Genomic DNA, 21,625 nt, shown 5'->3' on the forward strand with positions numbered 1-21,625 from the left:
GTCATAGTAGCCACACAGTTCTCTTTCAATGTTACTAGTACCAATTATCACAGAGAGTTCCTTGTGGATTGGAGAGGCAAGGCGAGGCGGAGAGAAAGATGTCTGAGAAATGAGATAAGCACCAGAGCATGCTGGAGAGGAAGGGCAGTGTGGAGTTTTTCAGCAGCAGGCAGCATGTCTTAGGAGAGCAAAGTCTGTGGTATCCTGTAGCTGAGCCGATGACTCAGGACTGAATCTGGCCAAACAGAAAACTTTGAACTATTGCTTATTCTAGGTAGCCCTTCATTTTGTGGAACTTTTCAGACATGTAGAAAGTGGGTTACATGCAGATGAGTTGTTCTTGCAATCTGATTTTCTTCTCAAGGGCGCTAGGGATATGGGAAGTGATATGACAGGAAATGCCTTCCTCATGTGACTGAAACGCAGTTGTCCTCCATCACAGGTTGGATGTATGTCCAGTCATTTGTCATGAGTGTGAAGACTTGGGTCGTGTGATGGGCATTGTGCAAGTAGTCCACGTTACTGGAAAGAAGATACCTCTGTTTTGGTCCCGACACAGGCACATTATTAGTTACATCATGGAGAAAGGACTGGGACGTGTACTAGAGCCAGGACTCTCCAGAAAAACACATCCTTCCCCCACTGAAAAGCTTGGCACAGCTGACGTAACAACTTTCCTCTCCGTGTGACTGGCAGGCAGTCCGGTGGACTCAGGTTACACTCCCTCTCCACAATCTTTAAAGGAGTTGCTTTCTCAAAGGACATCTGGGGAACAAAGAATGAATGAAAGGAAAGAAAAGAAATGGAGGGAAGAAGGGAAAGACACACTTTTGGAGGGCACTTTTCAAAGTGTCAGGGTAAACCTGGGAAGTGTGAATTTGAGACAAACCACTATGTGGGCCATGTGAGGCAGAGGTACAATCTGTGTGTGTTTTGTTTGCACTCAGTCGAGAACCAGAATCAAGCCCAAGTTCCTCTGAATTTGTGTTGTAACATTCTCTTCTTGCACATGGACAAGAGATGCATTCTGAGAGGGACTTCAGTGAAACGGGCTGGATCACTGTGTTTTCGCTGGAGTGAGATGGAGCTTAATTTCAGTCATTCCAGAAATGGATGGCTAATTTCCAAGTCTGACCCTGATTCAAATTCAAGCATCCCCCAAATTCACACAAGTTTAGCTGCGAGAAACTTTTCCCACATAGAGTCTTTTAAATAAGCATGACTAAGAAGTATTTATTCTTATTGGAGCTAGCAAATAAGAGACATTCTAATTCACAAAACAAATGGGAATATTTTATTTAATGTGTATGCACTTTAAAAAATATTGACAAATTAAAAATAAACATCAATTTGAAATGAAAAAACAAAAATTTCCAGTTAGGAACTGTAACAGCATTCTGAGTTTTCTATTCTTTTTGCTCCCTATTTTGACTATAAATATTAGCCTATTTCAACTAAGACTCCTTAATCATTCTGGTCAAATTGCAGTTTTGATAAATCAATTTATGATTTGAATTTATGAAAACATGTCAGTCAGCCTAATTACTTGATAAGATCCATCATTTTGGTGTCCTTTCACTAGAAAAATTGCTCTTGAAGCTAATCGTGCAAATTATTTGCTGGTGTAAATCAGAGTATCTCCACTAACGTTACTTGAAGTCAGCATAGTCACATCAAAAGCTGCTGAAGCAGACGTTTACCCTGTGTAAGGAGTACAAGATCAAGCTTCATGTAATATGTGGGAAACTGGTTAATAAAAAGTTGGAACAATAAATTATATTAATAACTTGGGTTTTAGCTAATTTGTCTCTGGAAGGTATTTTTCCTTTTTATTTTGTCTGCATTTTTATTTTTCAGCATTAGGACATGACAAGGTGTGAATTATGACCTATTCATTCATGCCCAGTTTCAACACAACTGGGTGTGAATTAATACTCCATAATTCATGTAGTGGAGTGTCTTATTACAATTATAAAATTTTATTAGAAAATGTTTTTTAATATTTATATTGTTAATTAAATGATGATGAGTCTCATAAATTCTGAACAATGAATTATGTTGTATTAGGCGTTATTCAGATTTTATCTGTTAGCCAATCAGGTTACAAAGATTCCTCTGCCTATTACTTAATATACTATATAATAAAGTTGGGCTATGATATTTTTCTTTAGTATGTGGAATTTCCTATTCAGATGGACTTTATCAGGAAGTTCTTGTTGCCAATTTGTAAACATAAGGGTCAGTACAGACACAGGAATTCCTTTTACAGAAGTAAATTCATCAAATGTGGGAAAGGGCATTTAACTCCTTGTTTAAAAGGTAAGAAAAACTTGGTCACATAAACCTTGGACAATTAAGCAGTGATATTTTTGAGGACAACAGTGGTCCCTCCTAAAGATCTGCCTGCTAATTTTTGTAAAACACTTTAATCTTCAATATTTTGGATCTGGCTCTGTGTTTTTTCTCCTTCATTTTTTGTCTGTTTGTGAAAGCGCTTCAACATGTGCTTAAGGTCAAATATATGCTTCAGTGCTGTCCTGAATTAGAGTGAGATCTGGAGTAATCTCAGGCATGCAGAAACTGAAGATCAAGTTCATAGTGGAAACTGTAATTCAAGATAGATTAGGATTACCTGACATTAGTAGAATAAAGATGTCCCTTTTCTGTTCATTAATCATGCAATAAAAAACATACCCAGCTACATAAATGGTATGGAAAGATGCAGCAGCCAGAATGAGTTAGGTAAAAACGAGACTTGTTCAGTAAAAAACTTGACCCTCTTGGCATGATATAAACAATATGAAGTCATTTATACCCATTCTGTATCTATGTAAACATTTTTTAAAATCCCCATACACTTTTCTAATCAGTTCCTATGAGAATTTCAATTTGAATTTAATTGTATGATTTTAATACCCACGCAAGTGAAATAATTACTTTGAGCTAGGTAAAGTGAAGACCTGCAGAGGTGTACCACTAACTCAGCACCTCCCTGGCCTTTGACATTCTTTTAATTACAGATGGAATAAGGGCCCAGTCCCGACAGAGATTTGATGTGCCAGGATTGCCAGGCTGAGTCCTTTAAGTAATGGATTATGCTTGGCAGCATACTTCCCCCTCAGGTGTTGCTGTTGTGAGAATACAGCCAGAGTTGCCTACTGCTACTTCGTTAATAATGGAGCATTCACACAAATTCCATGCAAAATTGGTTTTTGAACAGTATGTAACAATTCAATATGAAGTCTTAAAATGTCATTGAGAAATCTGTAATTTACTTTGCCTGTAAGAACCTACTGCCCCACTATAAAGAATTCTACTGTATTTCTGCCCATTAAACAACTATTTTTTGCATTGCTGTTCAGCCTTCTCACTGTGACATGCCATTTTGAGCTGATTGATAGATATTTAAAACAACATGTGGGCTCCTTTTCTTTTGCTTCCTTATTCAAATGGCAAGTGGAGATATTTTCATCACAGTGCAGGTGAACAGTGTTAATGGCTCATTATCTAATACAGAATGTTAACTGTTGAATTTCAGATGCGCTGTTCGGAGCAGGGTGAACATGCTTTTGTAGCTGCAAAGACAACTGTTCTTTTTTCAAGCTTTGAAAAGGTGGCTGTCAAGTAGGGACCAAAGATTCCTGGGGTCCAGGCCCAGGACAGGGGAATGGGATGCTTAATTTTCATTGTTTTGGGTCCAAAGTTTTCTTTGTGATTGAATTATTTTACTAAGGGCTTGATTTAACCTCCCATTGCCCTCACTCCTGACCCCGAACTTTATGAATATAATTGCAAATGTAACATTCAACTCTTAATGATGCTGCTGATTAGTAATATGCATGTGCAAATAAGCTCTAGGAAGGTTTTCAGCAGTTTTAAAAGGCCGCCAATATTTCTCAGCCTCAGCTTCTTATCTCTACCACAGATCTGAAAATACTTTTGGGAAAATAAGGATGTCCTTTGGTGTTTGCACAAACTTCACAAGTCACACAGCATTTTAGGTGACAGAACTCCAAGCGTATGGCCTCCGTGCTCAATACAGGGTTTCTAGAGCTAAAGTACTGAGGAACAGCATTGCTTGAGCTTGTTTGTAGAGCTGTTCAGTCCTCAGCAGCCGAACTGTGGCTTTTGACTTCATTACGTCTGACAAACCTGTCAGGATTACGAAATTCCAGAATCACTCTACGTTAAAAGATCAAAGAGATGGCTCTGCCAATTAAACCTAAGGCTTTTATAGGAGTATGAAAGAAATTGTAACCGTCCTGTCCAAGATTTGCTACTATTTTATGACTAGGGAGATGGAGGTTACAAGAAGCTAATAGTTATTTCTCATTTTCTAATGTATTTTCAACAGAAGGGTTGAAATTTAATAGCCTGGAAAAATACAGGAATTGCAGGAAAAACTAACTGGCTTTATATGCTACGTAACAACAGGTTCTGGAACAACAGGAGGAGGTATTTATACTTTTGATTTTAACAGCAGAACTTGAACTCTGCATGCGTTTCCAATTGTTCTTCAGTCAGCGGTAGACTTTAACACTTGAGCTGAAAAAATTAATTCAGCATTAGGTCATTCTTAAGCCCCAACTTAGGATCCTCTTATTCTAGGTATAAACACATGAACAAAAAAGAAATCTTCCAAAACATTAAAACACACTTACAAAACTGGTGGCTTCTAACCAGCAGAAGAGCAACACTAATCTTCCAGAAAATGTTTACTGTAGTTAATTCTTCCTGGTAGGTTTTTGTAACTTTTATTATAACCATTTTGCAATGTATATAATCTCTTGGATAACGGCAGACCAATCATCCAACCTGTCTGACTGCTGCCATAGCTGACTGGACTTTCCAAACACAGAAGTACATTCAAACTCAGTTAAAACCAGTAAGGAGAAGTCCAAACATCCTCCATTGTGGGTTGTTGCTGAGGTATATAACTGGTGATGAGAAGGGGCTGCTGCTTTTAAGCTGTGCAGGTTGGGTAGTTAGTTACCAACTAACGAGTTAATAATGGGTTTAGGAAAGTTATGAGAGAATACATGTCTAGCCAGATAGTTTGCAGGGTAGCATTTTTTCAGGGAGAAAAAGGTAGTCAAGTAGATGTGAGGCCTGTGAAGATGACAGGGCCAGGAGAGGGAACTGTGTTATCAGAGCTGATAGGTGGAAGTAATGGGTAGATGAGAAGCAAGTAGAAATGACTGGCTAGTATGTGTTCCATGAAGGAACATACATCGCATGAAGATAGCTGAAATACGGAGAGACTGCCTTGATAGGCAATGGCTACAGTAGAGCTATGTGTGAAGGTGCAGCAGTACATGAGGAGAAGTTAGTCTGAAATGACCTCTGTTAAACTATGATCTGCACTGGAATATAATCCTTTCTCTGATACGTGGGCCAGGGCATTGAGGTTGGTTTCTGCTTCTTGGTTGGCTTTTTGCACTAGTTGATAATGCAGTAGCAGTGGGAATGCTACAACTAGGGGATAAATGTCATTTCACATCGCTAACAAAACTTAGAGGACTTTGTAATCTGAGGTTATGACGCAGTATTTTCTATGAACAGCTACACCTTGCAGATCAGTTTTTTGAATTTTTGTAATGCAACAGAATTTGGTTGTGAAACCAAGACACAAAGCTTACAGTCAGAGTACATTGTTTCTTCTAGTTCTGTTCAAAGTGAGAGAGAATTTTAAAGGAGTGTTGCTTCAGTTAATGTTATTTTCCTATGAGGTCTTGATGTAAAGAATGATGCTGTGGTTTCCTGTAGCAGAATAGGAGCCACATGTAAGGGAAGAGTATCTGTAATACTTCTTCACTGGCCAGCGTAGTACGTGAGCAGATGGTTCAAACTGTATTGCAGTCCCAGGGTATTTCTGCACATGCCCTTCTTGCCCAGTGTAGAAAATCGCATCAAATACTCCAGTATTCTTTGTATCACTAGAATTGTCTGTATGTGTGCATTTATCTGCCTGCTTTGTAATAAATCCACTCTGCTGCATCGCATCTCATCAAAGAAAATTCATCTTCTGTTGGGAAAATAACATTTAGATCTGAGCTATGATTGAAATGCGAGTCATATTCTTTAAGTTTGTGTTTTTGAATTTAATCTGCAAAATTTCAGCAATGTTAAACCTTGAGGCATTAGAATGTATAGATGAGGCTCAATATTTAAGAAAACAGCTTTTTTTATGCTGTACATGGCAGGAGGTTTTTGAATAGAACTCATGCGTCATAAATATCAGGCAATTTAAAGAAAAATTGCAAAAAACTGCAGTTAATCGACATTTTGCTTTTTTATTAACTTTATTGTCTATTCAGATAAAAATTAGACATTATGACTTCAACAGAACATAGTACTAAATGTGAGGAAGGTGGAGACACTTGCTATGAATATCTGGAGTGAGAGTATTACATATTTTTCCCTTTCTTCTTTCTGAATATTGTCTGAGCTGTTATATTCCCTGTAGGTCTTTAACCCAAACTATTATGCTGGCAAATATGGATGGTAGCTAATTGGTCAGCTGCAAAATTTTGTATAATAATATGCTGCATTGGAATAATATGCTTTGCAGTGTACCAGCACAGAGGAGAGGCAAACAGGTCTTGGCATATGTCATTTGCAAGGATATAATGTCATACTGTCACAAGTAACAACTTCTGTAGCAATCTGTTTTGGGAAAAGCTGGACAAAATATTTTCTCTTTAGAACTTATTTTTGGAAAACATACTTTCTGTAAAAACAGTATTTTGTAATATTATCAGAGCAGTTTTTCATAAGTATCCATTAGGCAAATCTAATGACTTTTAAAAAAATAGTATTTATTAAACTGTGGCTTCACATTAGCTATATTTTTCAGCAGATGAAAGATGTTGAGGAAAAGTATTCCAATAAAAATGTTAATTTAACATGTTATAGAGTTTTATGGAGTAAAGGTCCATTGAATCTTATGAACTGAAGACAACTTAGTTCCAAATATGTGCATGGGATGTACTTTGTTTACTTTATCCCTATTTTATTTTTAAGAAGCTTCAGTATAAAGAAAACTGGTGGGAAAGAGAAAGCTCACACAGGAAGCTCTCGTAAGCAGAGTGGATAGATTATCCTCTAGGCTCTGCATATGTCCAGGAAATCAGAATTTCAGTGGTAAACCAAGCCACTGGTTCTTAAGCTCTAGCTTCTGTACTTCAGAAGAAGGAAAAAGTATGACATATTAGTCAACTATACTCTAATTATACAGATTTTGGCAAGTCTGTTCATAACAAATTTTAAAACTTTTCATCCTTCTATCCAGTTTAACTAAAACGTTGGCTTTATAATCATCTGCAACAGGGTGTTCTTATGTTTTTGTTTTGTATCATATTTTTCTGCATTTTTTCATCTTCCACATTTGCATATGCTGTTGGCAACTCATGAAGTTTGGTGCTTTTCTAAAGTTCTTAGATCGTCTCGATTCTGAGACTGCTTCCATACTGACCATAACTATACATGTAGTTCTTCATCGTTATAGAACAAACATTAAAAATATAAACGTTGTAAGCTTAAAAAATCAAGAAATTTACTCCCAAATTTTATTATTTCTTGGGACTTTCCTGACTCAGAGTTTTTGAATCCTTGGATTTGGAAAACCAATTTTTAGTATGAATGCTGAAATCTCATGCATTTGTTTACTAAAAACAGAATCCAACTTTCATATTTATAAATTTATTAAAAATACACGCCAAATAAAATGGCAGGTATTTTCTGCATTCTGATATTGTAATGCAATGCCAACAGGGCTGAACACCAAATACAGGGGGGGAAAATCTCTACTATGTTACACGTATTCCTTTTATAATTCATCCCACGTACTAGTCTAAGGAGTATACTGTTGTAAATTGTAGCTAAAATCAGAAAAAAATGATTTCCAAATTTTTGAAAATTTGTATAAGAATCATATCACTTTCTTGGATTTATCATATAGTTTTAACACAGTTACAATCCATTTTTGTGAGTACGATGCGATGAAGACAAGGGGTCTGATCCCTTTAGAGCAGTTTTTCGAACGTATGTTCCTGTGTGCCTGAACAGGAGTTGGAGAAAGCAGAGAGAACTGCTAACATCCCAGCTTTCTCTGCATGTCTTTGCCAGTGTAATCTGTACTGGAAAACAGCAGGCTGCGTTGGACTGGAGCTCGGGAAACTTGAACTCCATTTGAAAGTCTCCCAAAGTCTTATTGTCTGACCTGGACAAGTATCCTCCTATGCCCATATTTTACCTGTAAATGGGGTTGATAATTATTTCCTCAATTGCCTAACTAGGCCATGAGCCTTGGGAACACAAGCTGTGTGTAGGCAATAGCCAGTACAATGGTATCCTTACTTTGGCGGATGCCCTTAACATCTCCTGTGCCTAAAAACATGTAACTAAAAACCAAAACTCTTGCAGAAACAATGGTTCCCTTTTTATCCATTGTGAACAGTCTCATAGGAAGTGGATGGAAAACATGGTGGGAAAATAAGGTGACACGATAGAGTTCCAGTAAGGAATCTTGAAGAAACAGCATGAAATTGTTGATTACCTTTTTCCCTGTCCGTGAGGGCAAAACAGTAGTAAATGCTATAAAGTGCTATAAAAATGACCGCTATATGAATCTATCTTGTTATGTGAACGTTTTTATTCCAATCATAGGAACAAAGGTCTGAAACTTGGCAGAAAAAATACAGGCTATGACTAGCTTCACGCATGTCTTGGCTTCCTGCACTAGCAGAAATCATTTGGTAAGACTGAGCAGATCTGTTTTGCTTCATGTAGTATCTGATGAGCAAGAAAATCTGTAATGTTTGGCTAATCTTTCCAAAACTTTATTGTGCTTCCACTGTTTAGGGAAATTTTTAAGTTAGCATTAGCGTGAAAACTTACAGATGTTAGCTCTTTATCCTTTGTCTAAGATCAGATTTATCTAACTAATCAACATTAAAAATGTGTAAATTTGTGGCAAATACAATGAATCTTGTGTATATTAAAAAAACAAACAGATGAACCATCTGGAAACAAGACATAGATCGAAATAACTATGCCAGTGGCACAACCCGAGCATAATCCCTGGCATAATTTACACAGAGCAACTGTATCAAGAGCCAGAAACTATTCTTTTAGAAGGCTGAGTTCAATAATGACTGCACATTACCATTCCACTTGCTGGGTAAATATTGACAAAGGAGTGGCACATGCTGGAGAAATGTATCTACATCCTGCATTCCCTCCAGGGAAACTTCTGAATTTTCCCTACTATTTTTTTTCCTTTTGCCTTCCCCACCCCTCTCTCATCTAAAGGAATTGTACTAGGTTTAGCTCTGCAACCACAGGAATCAGCTTGTTATTTTGAAATTGTTTTTGATAACTGATAATGTGCACGTTATCGTGTACAATTGATTATGTACACAAATGCTTAATATTCTGTAAAATAGGAGGATTTGATAAGGGGGAAAAAATTTGCACATCACCACTAAGTAGACTTTAATGTTGCCATACGCCATTAAACATTCACACATAATTCATTGGCTTTTCCTTTTCTGCTATCACCTGAAAAGGTTTTTCGTTGTCACATAATTCCAGTGCAAACCACTCATGATGGAAAGTGTTAGATTTTACTATTACGCGACTAATTCTAATGAGTTTCAGCTGGGTGCATTTTCTCTTGGCACAGAAACATTTGGCAGCCCTCAGTTTCATTGGTAGTGATCATGGAGCCCCACAAATTAGAGCTTGTATTCTTTACATCTTTACGTTGCTGGCAAAGGTGAGATACCTCAACAAACAATGCATCTTGAAGAGTGTTTGTTGGCTATTTTGAATAGTGAATATATATTGGGAACCTGGCTAGGAACTAGGATGCAGTATATCTTAAAAAATGACTGATTTAAACCCCTGCCTAATGTATCTTGTAGGTTAGCATTAATTTGACTTGCTGAGTGGATGGAATTTATGGATATAATGCATTGCACTAGGCAAATAAAAACATCCTCCTTCAGTAATAAAGGTGAAGGCAGGCTCCATACCGGCAAGCAAAGCGCTGTCTTCAAAGCTTTAACTCATATAATATCCATCTTATTCCCGTGGCACAGTGATGTAACACATTGCAAATGACCACTGTCAGGAAATACTGCTCTGGCATTTGACTACAAGCTTAGATTTTTCTTTTTAACTCCATGCAGCATTTGTCTCATCCAGTTCAACATCATTCCCAGTTTTCCCATCTTTTCCTCCTTCCCAGGTTGCTGCTGCTCTCGGCAACTTACTTTTCTATTCCATCAGGTTACCTTATTTCAAAATCACCTCCCCCCTCACTTCTTTCTGTTCTTGTCTGACTTGGTTCTCTAACACAAAGCAACAAGCAGCATTTAACTACTTGTGCTAGTATTTACTAGTACTGTGCGCAAGTACAGTCACAAAAAGTGTAGGCTTTGCTCTGGAAAGCTTATGACTTTAATGAGGCTTGCAATATTAATTAGATTTCCAAATCAAACCTTGGAAAGAAGCATGGAGAAAAGGAAGAGATTTTCCACATTGGTAGTGGAGTTGGCAATAGACCCTCTGTCTTTTGACTTATTGCAGTGCTTTGTCATTTCTACTGCTATTTCTTTTGCTCTTATTCTTTCCATAAAGAAATTGGGCTTGTTTTGCCTTTCAGGAAAAGATGACATGTTTATTGTAAAACTTCTACAAAAGCAAGGCCCTGATTTACTGAAATGGAGCTCCGCGGCACTCAGATACAAGCCCATACCACTGGATTGTGCCCAAACTATGAGCGTTTGAAATGTAACCAGTTTTGGCTCATTCTTCCTCTTCGACAGGGACTTGAGAACGTGGTTAAATAATCAAGATAAAATAAAGATGTTTCAGTTTGAGCAGATAGTTTAAATGATGGTTTAAGCAGGTAGATGAGATTTCCCTTCATTTGTGGGGAAGCTGCATCTGTATCCAAAGTTAAAAGCTGTTTTGAGTATTTCCCTCCCGCTTTCTTTTTTTCACTTTCAGGATTGCTTTTTAGAGGCTGGCAGGTGTTCCCTCTTTCCAAGATCTATGGAAATTATGATTTGTGTGTGTGCCTTTCCCTGGGAGGTCAACCAAAGGATTTTTGCCATTGCTGAGGTGGATTTTTTTAAGTTCTAAATATCCCAGATCAAATTCAAGAAAGCATATATCTTGCAAGAATGACCTAGAGCTTTATGAATCAAAACACTAATACTGGAAAACTTTTGTTTTTTTGGCAACTGAGTTTTGATGCTTAGAGTTTTGCACTTTGACCCTGAGCGCTCTAAACCTAAACAATTACATTTACTCAAGTGAGCTAAATGAATGTACTCCAGCAAATGAAGTTCCACAAATGCTCAAGAGCTTACTGGCTAACTTTTTGAAAGATATGGTCTGGTTCAGCCACAAATTACTTGGCTAGACACTGGAATTGCTGGGTGAAATTCCATGGTCTGTGTTTTGCAGCACTTCAGACTAGATGATCGCAGTGGTCCCTTCTGACCTTGAAATATATGGATTGGGTGTTAAGCTAAGTTAGCAAAGCCAGAGTGAAGAATTTAGGAATGTGGGGTTTTTTTAGCATACGAAAGCTTGTTCAGTTTTCAATTTTACTTTTAACAAATCCCCCCATCAAAATAAACAAGTTATCTGGAAGCCCTACAAAGAACTACTTGACAGTGTTTAATCATTTGCCCAGTTAAGGAAAAAAGTCCACTTAATGGGGGTTTTTTTCTAACTTCCTCTCTAATATTTTCTCAAAGTCTTCATATTGCCAGTCCTTTAGGGGCTGCTCACGTTACAAAACCTGCTTGATCTTAGCATTTATTTCCAAAAGGCTTGTAACAAACACAACATGTTTGAAATCAAACACATGGAATATTCCTGTGATTTTCCATCTTTAATTTATTACTCTTTCTAGTTGTGGATGAAGAAGCTGAACTCTCTTTTCTGCTAAATCAATTTTGTACTACTGTTGTTCCAAAGGAGAGGATTTATATTGCTTTTGCCATGAGAAGGCTTATCCTGGACTGCTTACTGGGCAGGCTTCAACAAGATTCTCCTCCTTTTCCTGAAGTGCAATGGCAAAATGTGCTTTTTAATTTAAATTTTTGATACACAAGCATTTTAAAGCACGACACTTAGAAATGAATGTTTGATAAGAAAAGTTTATTTTCCTTCCTTATATTGTGATAAGCATTTAATTGCAAGGGAATTGACATCTGAGTTTCCAGTGGAAATTCAACATGTAGTTTTATATGAAGTCTGATATTACCCGACAACTATGCACGCAAGGTCCCTTGTCATATTGCTTGGTAGCTGTGCATGTAAGTTCCTTTGTTATGTTGCTTATTTGTTTTGTGTGAGCTGAAGTTTAGAAATATGTTTCAAAGGTAGCTTCTGATTCTGTTGGCTTGGGAGGATTTCTTGGTTTTGAGAATGGCACCTTTCCGGTTCCTCATCAAGCAAAGGTATAAGGGAGCTATTTACATCCCTGTTTCTTTCTCAGGCTTTTAATGGCTGTTTCTCTAAACTGCAGTTCAGAGGTGAGAAGGCTAGAACTGGTGTTGCTGAGGCTGGAAGGATAAAAGTGCACCTCTGTTATACTGGTTTGAACTGCGGAGTAAAGAGAGTCTTCTTTATGGAAGGTGAAATGGTAGAAGATGGGCAGCTCTTCTTGAATGGCTGCTCAAGTGAAAGGAATCACTTTCCTTAAGCGTAGCTACTGTGAGTTGTTAGAGTTTCTCTCTTTCTAATACGAGTTCAGAATTCATTTTCAGTATGTAACCAGTTGTTTCTAGCTGGTGAACAAGACTGAATGCTGAGAATATAAAATGACATGTAGGCATATGGGCAGTTCAATTTATGCAGAAGTGATATTGCTTGCTACACCAGAGGCTCAGCAGTAGTAGTTTCTATTGCTGATACTGATGAGTATTGTTTAATTTCAGCACACAATGAAATTCAAAAACATTGAAAAGCACTCTATCTAAAGGACTTCTGACAACTTGTATCTTCCAGATGGAGGGTTGACTCACTTAAAGGCTGGGCTTGATGTGAATTGTATTTCTGCAACAGGAAAGACTTACTGCCTTTTCACGTTTTACAATTTTTGTCAAGTAGCTTTTGGTGAAAAGAAAGTATGGCTGATTGTACAGTGAAATATAGAAGGATAAAAAGTATGAGGTGTTAAATTTTTACCTGCAGACTGTTGTGAAGAATGATAGATAGGTGAGCTCATGATCTCAACATTGTTTCACTGTAGCTCATCCCAGTACAGGATTGCTATGTCTTTGATTACAAGAGAGCTCTTTAAATCAAGATACTGTAGTCAAGAACATAAACTATCTCCTTATTGATCAGAACCACACAGAACTGCCTTAAAGATCTGTCCGGGCATTCACTGAGGTCCATTTCTTCCTCAGTCGTTGCACGGTCCACTTTAACCTAAAACCTAAAAACTGAGACTAGATACAGTTGTTAGTTCTCATAGGAAACAGCTGGCATTAATCCTCAAAATTTCTCAAGTTTGTGATTTTTTTTCTTGATTCTTTCACTCTATTTATTTTCTATTTAAAGTAGGGACTCACTGTAATTTTAGCCACTTTTACACCACGTAGTGAATGGTGCAACTTAAGAACTTCAAATTTGCAGGAGAAACCAGAATAAATAGTGAAACCTCACGATGGCCCACAAAAACAATAAACGATAGCTAGGCTGAGCTGGTGCTTCTGCTCAGTGCACTTCGCCTCCACCATGTAATGGTCAAGGTACTTGAGACTGCAGCAGTTTTTAGCTGTGATTGCCCACTCGTACAGAAGTGATCCGAAACTATAGGAGAGCTACCCTTTTTATTTAATCAAACACAAAGTTTTGGTTTATGCATTTTTTTTTTTTTTTAGAAAACATTGGGGCAGTCAGTGCACTTCACTCTCTGCAATATGTTCAGGAATAAACCATTTCTGCATTTTATTAACCACATATTTTCTAAAGTGTCCTTAGACGCTTCCGTATAACTCATATAACTGTTTTCCATCAGACAGGAACCTGAATGACTTCTGCAGCTGCAATGGAAAGTTTGTATTATCCTTGATTAAGACTAGATTCGAAAGACACTTATGACTTCTTTTTTCTTCTCTTTGATAAGCAACAGAGAGGATTCCCTAAAATCTTTCAGATTGCTACGACTGGTCCTCTGCTGACAAGGTAGTTACATATGTTCCACCTCCTTTGAGTCTGCTTGTTCCAATATAGCATCTGCCTTCTCTGGCTCGTGTAGCAGCCAGCCAGTTTCATCCAGGCCGCCGTCTTGGCTAGACGTTGAAATAGGCAGGAAACAGCATAGCCTGAATCTAATGAAAAAAAGTTGGGGAAGCTGCCATGGGTATCCTGGTGTCGTTACAGCTTGAACTTTTTGACCCTCTTTGAGGAGGCAATGACAAACATGTTAAATGAGAGTGGTGACAAACGGAGAATCTTATTATTATGCTAAATGATCTGTTCCTCTTCTCTTCATTCCCTCCAGCTTTTTCATTTAGGTCTTGCTGAGCTTGGAAGTCTCTCTCTGTCTTTTGGAAGTGAGAAAAGGAATTTTCTCAATTCCTGGTGAATTTGTCTCCTTAACATCCCTGCTGGTTGGATCCTATTTTCCCACTGATGCACTAGAAGAAGGATGTAATTAACTGCATTATCTCTGTGTAGGAGTTGCATAAATCTCCTTGGGAGAAGAAGACTCAATAAGGGGATAATTTCCTCCTTTGATATGTCTGACTCCTATTGATTTCAATGAAAACGTATGTGTGTCTGAGGCACAATTTACATGGAAAGGGCCTGAACTAAAATCTCTGTTTTTGACCTACTAAATTAGGGGGAAGAACAGGAGACAAACTTTGCTTCTCATAAAGCTCCTTTTTCAAATAGCTGGGAAGTATAGGAAGGTAAGTATTTTTCAAAGTGCATCATGTTAACAGGTGCGCTAATTCTGCAAATGGATTACAGTAAGACAAATCAAATGAAGCAAATTCTTTTTTATTGTGAACAACACACAGAGTTTTCTTTATTTTCTGTAATTGTGTAAAGGGAAATTATTGTAGGAGCCTATGGTTTGACACTTAATTTTGCCACTGCGTGTGTTGTTTTTAAAATTAAGAAGTAATCTCTTCAGCTGGAAGCGTTCACAAGAAATGAAGCAGAAACATTCTTAAAGTAACTGTTAGCTCTTGACAGTCTCAGCACTGTTTTTTTTCACTAGTTCTTAAGCAAGCCTGCAGTTGGCCATTTTTGCCTTTTGACACAAAGCAATCATGCCTTGTCTGTTTTCACAAAGGAAAGTTGGGGTGACATGAAAGCTTTGCAAGTCCTCCCTGAAATGAGAGGCTGCGCTGATGCAAAGATTGCGTGCAAGAGATATAAAACAGCTCTTGCAAAATGAATCCCCGTTCTTTGTGCCGCGTCTAGAAGACGCGCGTTTCACAAAGGCTTTTCTGTTTCCCTGCTGGCAGAACTGGGAGAGGAGTCCCTCAGGCAGCTTTGCTTAGCGCTTCTGTGCCTTCCTCTTGGCCGTGAGGAGTTGCGCCATGCTGTTTGCTGCATCTGTGCTGCCTGCTTTCCTGTGAGAATCACCTTATCTGCTGGACCAATGAGACCATTAATGGAGGCTCTGTAGCGTGCCATCAGAGCTTCACTTCTTGATCAATAGTTATTTACTTCTGAGAGGTCAGAGCTTGGCTAATATAGCTGAATAATTTTATTGATAGATAACATAACAATGAAAGATAAACTTTAAAATAGAAGATGAATGAATTCAACACTTTCTTTGGGGGATGCATATTATTATTTGAAAATTGTAATAGCAGGAGGAATGTTGAAAGGGCAGACAACAAAAGCGTTGAATAATTGTCCTAGGACTATAATCAGACTTCCATTATTGACCTCTGCTAATATTCTACTGTAACTGTCTGCTAAATTGGTTCCTTGGGGCTTGAAATATACAGTGATGCTATGAGTTCCTATTGTAAATTGCCACACAGAAAAGTAGCAAGTCTCTGAAATAGTGCTGGCCCCAGTCTGATCAATACTCAATTCGAAGCTGTGCAAGAGGCAACTGTTGCCATGGAAACATTGATGTCACCGAGGTTGAACAGTGGCTGTTACAACAAATCATTTCCTTTGAGCAGCGGTAATTGACTATATGTACAGTTTGCTGTCACCTGAGACTATTTACATCAAGCCAGTAACAGAGCTGCATTAGTTATTCTGGGAGTAAGAGGGTTAGCTCTTCTTTTTGTGACCTTACAGATACCTAGGAGGATATTGCCATGGCAACCAGAGATGTAACGGGATGAGCATTAAGGTAGCTACAAAATGCAGCAGCGTTCTTTTGGAACAAGAGAGGTAGTTTTAATAAACTTTATCTAGCTGTTGCATAATATAAACATTACATTAAATATATCTCTGTCGCAACTTCTGACTTCTAGAAACGTTAGCTTTGGTATAAGTAAAACCAAGGATCTTCAAAACTTGCTGCAGAGCTCAAATGCTACCCGTTTTGTACCGAGACTTCACAGAAATACAGGATTAGGGAATGAGTTGAGGATGGAGAGTGTTTTTCTGCTCTCAGATGTAGTAGGGCAGGTTGATCTGCAGGTAGTGCTAGCTTCAGAATTCGTCTGAAATGTTAAGGTCCGTTTTTTTCTGATAGCTGGGGGTTACATAGATGTGTATTTAAACACAAAGCCAGCCAGGTGATTAAATACCTTTTGTGCCCTCATGTCGCAATCTTTTACCTGAATGGAGGGTTTAAAGAAAGCACTGCAGAAGCTCCTGTAGTGCCTCCCTCCGTTGCACGTGCTGTTGTTCTGCTAAGGATCCCTGGAGCCAGGAGCCCCTGCAGCGCTCGGCAGTTCCACAGAAGGGGAAGCGCCGGTTGTGAAGTACCTGCAGTGTCCAGCAGCACTCAAGCAGTTAAAGGAAAAACCTCAGTAATGCCTAACACAGAAGCTCTCTAAATGCAAATCACTGACCTTGCCATGAAAATATATATTAAAAAGAGTGGTATTTGATGTGATACCATAATTACCTAAACCTGCTGTATTCTGTTGTGTAAATATAAATTTAGTGACCTGTCAGTCATATGGATTAACATTCTCTAGTACCTCAATTATGTAAAGTACTACGAACGTAGAAGCTACCAAATTTCAGACTTAAAGACCTAGCCTCCATGTGTATGTATGCACATGTATGCACACTCGTTTCATGTTTTATACTGTAAAAAAATAAAATTAATTAATTGTGTATTTAATAGTGTCGTATATAGACTTAGTGGCCTCATATACTTGTAAGTAGTGAAGAAATGATTGAGCTATGCAGGTTTTTAAAATATAGTGCCAATGAAACCTCACATCAGCTCATGCCTATCACTTCTTTCACAAAATGTCACATGCATGTGTGCGGTCTTGTTATGATAATGCGTGGCTGACTTGTGGAAACCCATAGCCACGAGAGATCAGTGCCTCCAAGAGCTTCCTAAACAATAACAGTAACCCAACAGCCAAAAGCTGATTTTAAAAATAACATTTATATAGATAGGACATATTTGAAAAAAAGTTATTTTCTTATTCTAGAACATATTTATCTGGGGGGAAGGAAGAAACTCCCCTTAGTCTGCCCCAGAAGCATTGCAGAGTTTCTTGGATCTTTTTCTGAAGTTTCCATTACTGCTTGCTGTTACGGACAAAACTCAGGGGATTTTATACCACCATTTGTACAGCCATTTGTATACAAGAATTGTTCAGAAACTTACTGGACCATAGGCATTGCTTGTGTCTTCAGGTGAACAAATTGTGACATTTTTTGCCGTTCAAAAATACACTTGGAGGGAATGTATTTTTGAAATGCAACATGAAATCGCAGCTGTATAGTACAGAGTATATAAAAATAACTGAAAATGAAGTATGTGCTGACATTTTGATTTAAGTGCAATAAAATTAATTTACAGTGAAGAACTGAGAATGCTACATTCTTTCCTTCCCTCAGTTTCAAACTGAAGGCTTCCTTCCCCCCCCTCCTTTTTTTTTCTAAAGGCGGCCATATAACTTTTCTGGGGTGAAGAGAACAGTTTCTAATGTTATATCATTTTTGTGATCCTGTCACACAGATGACTGAAAAAGAGCATAGCCCTGCTGATACATTAAAAAAACCCTCTGCTAGAACACAAATGAAAACCGTTTTGTTTTTTTTTTTTTTTTAGTTTATAGAGACTGTACGGATGAAGGTTTGGCTGTGTCTCTGTTCTCATTTTCTTTCTGGGTGGCCACGTCAGCTGTGATTTGGTTCTGGTCTAGTTCATATTTTGGGTTGGGCAGCGTTATGTGATCTTGGTTTGCTTCCATTGTCAGTGTTGGTGTTAGAGAGCCCATGACCAGCTTTTCACTTAGTCTGAGAGACGGTCCTTTTTGAAGTGCTCATGATTAGTTTTGAATAGTTTAGAGGAAAACTTGAATAAAAACAATTCATCAGATTAAAATGACATTTGTGTTTGGACATGCTAATACTGTGGAAATACTTGAATTCTGAAAAACAAGGTTGAAGTATGAACTATAAACTATGGCACCAGCATCAGATGCAAAGGAGATCGGAGAACTATCTATATGAATTACTTAATGAGAATCTCACTACTTTGGTAATGCTGAAAAGTTGTCAGACCCTTTTCAGTCAGAGCTGTGAAGCAGTCAGGGTGAGGTAAAAATATGGGGTGCAGATTGGCAGGCAGAGCAGTCGATATATAGAAGCAACACCACCAGTGAAAAAGAGCTGAGGTTCGGCTCTCTGTCATTATAAATGTTCCTCTGTTCCCTTCATGATTCACTGGCGGAGAAATGCAGACATGGGACTGATATCCTCCTCTGCTGAAATGCTGGGTTTGGGACAGGAAGAAGTATTTTATACATAAGATATGCTAATACAGGCCAGGACTGTGAGCTGTGAGCTCAGTATAGCCAAGGGACAGCTCTTGAAGCTTGATGAGCTCTACAAATGTGTGTGTGAAATACTCAGCAGAAAGTTTCAGGTTGCCAGTAGTCTTTGGCCAGCATCGTACATAAACTTTCCATGACCCAGAGAGACAGCTATGCTGACTGAGAACGCTGAAGAGGTTGAAATTCAGGGTAGGATTCTCAGGAGGTGGAGGCCTAGGGAAGGAGAGCAAAATTCTCAGAGTTAGATGTTACAGGCTGTGTAATGACTTCCCACAGTTTGATTAAAATGAACTAAAGCCTAATTTTGGTCAGGACTGTATTCCCCATTTTGGAACAGTAATGTGGCAGGTCAGTCTTGTTCCTTGTCACAATAGAGGAAATAAATGAAAAGGAGCATGAGAATGAAAAGGATCTTGGGAAACCAGCGGCTTCTTCCTCTCCCTGTTATTGTTCTTTCTGCAGTGGATATGCTTCATTGCAGCAACTGTTTCTTACTTGCTGCTCTGTTCACTATTGCAAATATAATACACTCAATCTAATATTTTGTCTTTATGAATCTTCTATAAAGCAAAGTTTTTATGGAAATAAATGAAAATGTTGCCTAAATGTGAATGCAATAGAAAAGTCAGTGAGGAATTATTGTTTGGCTCCGGATATCTTTTATAGCCTGGAATTTTGAAAGTTGCTTTTCCCTCTCCTTCTCCATTCCCTTTCCTCCCCTTGTGTAACTTCTCTGAATTCAGCATCAATTACTCTTGACAGACATTACTATTAAGTCAAGTCAGAATCAGTTCCACTGTCTTCAGTGGAATTTTCCTTTCCAGTTTTGGCACTTTGTCCTTCCCAGTACTGCTGTTACATTTTAATTTTGATTTGTTTGTTAGAAATGCAGCCAATTAGAGCTCTGGTATTATTACATTTATAACATGTGTTACAACACAAAGTACTAAACAGTTTGTCTCAAAGGAAAAAACTAGACCGGTTAGAACAGAAGGATCAACTCCTTCTGTTCAAAATGTCATATAAATGCTCATATCCTGGAGAAACAAGTAGCATGAAATTTCTTTTCTAATGTTGGTCAAAAGTATGCAGATTACTTAGTTGCCATATATATATATTTTTTGTTGTTGTTTTCCAGAAAATTTTGCCTACCAAGTAAGTTGGCCCAAAAAGTCAATGTTTTTGAGAAATCTGGAAAAAATTCTGCAATACATGTTAAATGTCTGCTACCTCCGTTAGTTACCCCTTGAGGGCTAAAGAGGTCTAATTATGTCCAACCTTTAATTAGTTACTGTGCTGTGCTTCCTCCAGTGGCTTCAGAGGTTTGAATAGGTGTGATCTCTAAAAGTGTAGGAGTGAGAGACTGTGTAGGAGTCATCACTAGTGTATTTACAAAATCACTGACTGGCCTGGATTATTTTGCCCACATGAGTTTTTTTGATCAGAAGCAAGTGTAGTTTTGCTGGTATCATTTGGGATCACACTTCCAGCACACATATTGGCATAGTTTTCTGGTAGTTGTGCTATGGCAAAACTCTCCTATGAGAGATTCATCTACCTACCCATCTAGGAGGTTTTAGATAGGGAATTATTGTGTCGTGATTTATTCCATGGTTTAGCACTAGTTCCTCTGGGGATCCAGTATCTTTGATATGAGGGGACACATTTGAGGACACATTTGCCAACTTGCTATCGATCAATTGCTAGCTTCTAGCTTCTTCCTCCTCAGTGCAAGTCTCTGGTGCTCAGCTGACTTTTCCCTCCTGCTATTCTAAGTAGTGATGGAGGTTGTATATGACATACTTTAAAGTATGGGAGGGCCTTGTCTTTCCCACTGTTTTGAAAGCCTGCTCTCCAGTGCTGTGACTAGCCAGAGTACAGATTATTAATCTAACCAAGGAGCTTCTCCACTCTCTTTAGTCAGGTATAAGTAAGATTGCTACTGGTCCTTCAACATCCTCTGTAGCCAGGCAAGGATCACCTATGTATTCATATCTTGATGCTGTGGCTGTTTGGCTCATTGGAGCTGGCTGCTGAGTTTTGGCTAGGCATGGAGGTTTCCTGTAAACCTTGAATGAGAGAGGCCTAATTCCTGCTCTACAGAGCTGCGGATGATTATGGAGGCTGCTAATGACTCAACCTTGGTTAGTTAGTGTCTTCACTAATGTGGGCATGGGTAGTGTTTATGTTTGGCCTGCCTGGGATCTTTACTGCATTTGGATACAATACTACAATTTGAGTGATTGACTGTAGCCTGGCAATCTCCTGGCTAGTGGTTTATGTTTCCTCTTTGCTCTTTTCCATCCTTACAACATAGAGGTCTGCAAAAGGCAGTGCTTCCAGCTGTGGTCACCTAAATTTTCATGGTGTGCTGTTCCACCGCTAGGAAATCACCCTTCTTCCTTCTCCAGAACTGCCATGTGATAAATGCTCTGTCCTTGGGTTTCAGCTGAGATATAATGGGACTGAAGAATGAAAGGCTTTCCCATATTACAGTAGCCTAAACTTAATAGAAAATAGAGGGATGAAAGAGTGGGAAAGACTTTTTCACAAGCGATTTAGTGCTGAAAGTGATAGGCTGAGCTGTGTGACAGCTGTTTTGATTGGTTACTAGTAGAAATCTTTTGATGAATCAGATA

This window comes from Struthio camelus, chromosome 6 (genome assembly GCF_040807025.1).
Source record: "Struthio camelus isolate bStrCam1 chromosome 6, bStrCam1.hap1, whole genome shotgun sequence".
NCBI classification, from domain to species: domain Eukaryota; kingdom Metazoa; phylum Chordata; class Aves; order Struthioniformes; family Struthionidae; genus Struthio; species Struthio camelus.